We start from the raw sequence: 675 nt of genomic DNA on the forward strand, positions 1-675 counted from the left end.
AGTGGAAGGTGTCCCTGCCCGTGGCAGGGGGTTGGAGCTGGATGATCTTAAGGTCTTCTCCCACCCAAACCATTCCATGATTCTATGAATGCAAAGTCATGTGAGGAAGAGAAATGGAGTGAACGTGGGTGATGCAGGAATGGGAGCAGGGTGAATGCAGGGAGTGGGAATGGGAGCAGAATGAATGCAGGCAACATGGGGAGCGCAGCAAGGTGCTACCTGGGCTTCCCAGTGCTACTGTCTTGGCAGGCACATCCCCAGCAGCCAGCCAGGGTCGATGGGCTCTGCCAGCTCCGACCTCTGCCAGCCTGCCCCGGGGGAGGTACCCACAGACAGGCAGTGTCCCAGCCCCTCACCAAGCCCCTCACCTTGTCTCTCTGGAGACAGGGTGGATGAAAGCAAGTGGCTTCCAGCCTCTGGGGCCTGGCACAGAGAGAAAACACCATAGAGCTCTTCCACCTGCCTCTCTCTTGCTCAGCTCCATGGGAATCTAGCCCTGCCTGGCTGGTTTTCCATGGCTTTGGTCGCGGGAGGGGAGAGGAATGGCTCCTTCTGGGACACAGGCAGCCACCCTCCCTCTCACAGTGGTCTTGGAGGGATGGGATCCTGCCCTGTCCCAACGGTGGCTGTGTCTCAGCAGGCTGATACAGCCTCAGCAGAGCCCGGCTGTGGATG

The sequence above is a fragment of the Nestor notabilis genome, unplaced genomic scaffold, assembly GCF_000696875.1.
Source record: "Nestor notabilis isolate BGI_N333 unplaced genomic scaffold, ASM69687v1 scaffold2081, whole genome shotgun sequence".
NCBI classification, from domain to species: Eukaryota; Metazoa; Chordata; class Aves; order Psittaciformes; family Psittacidae; genus Nestor; species Nestor notabilis.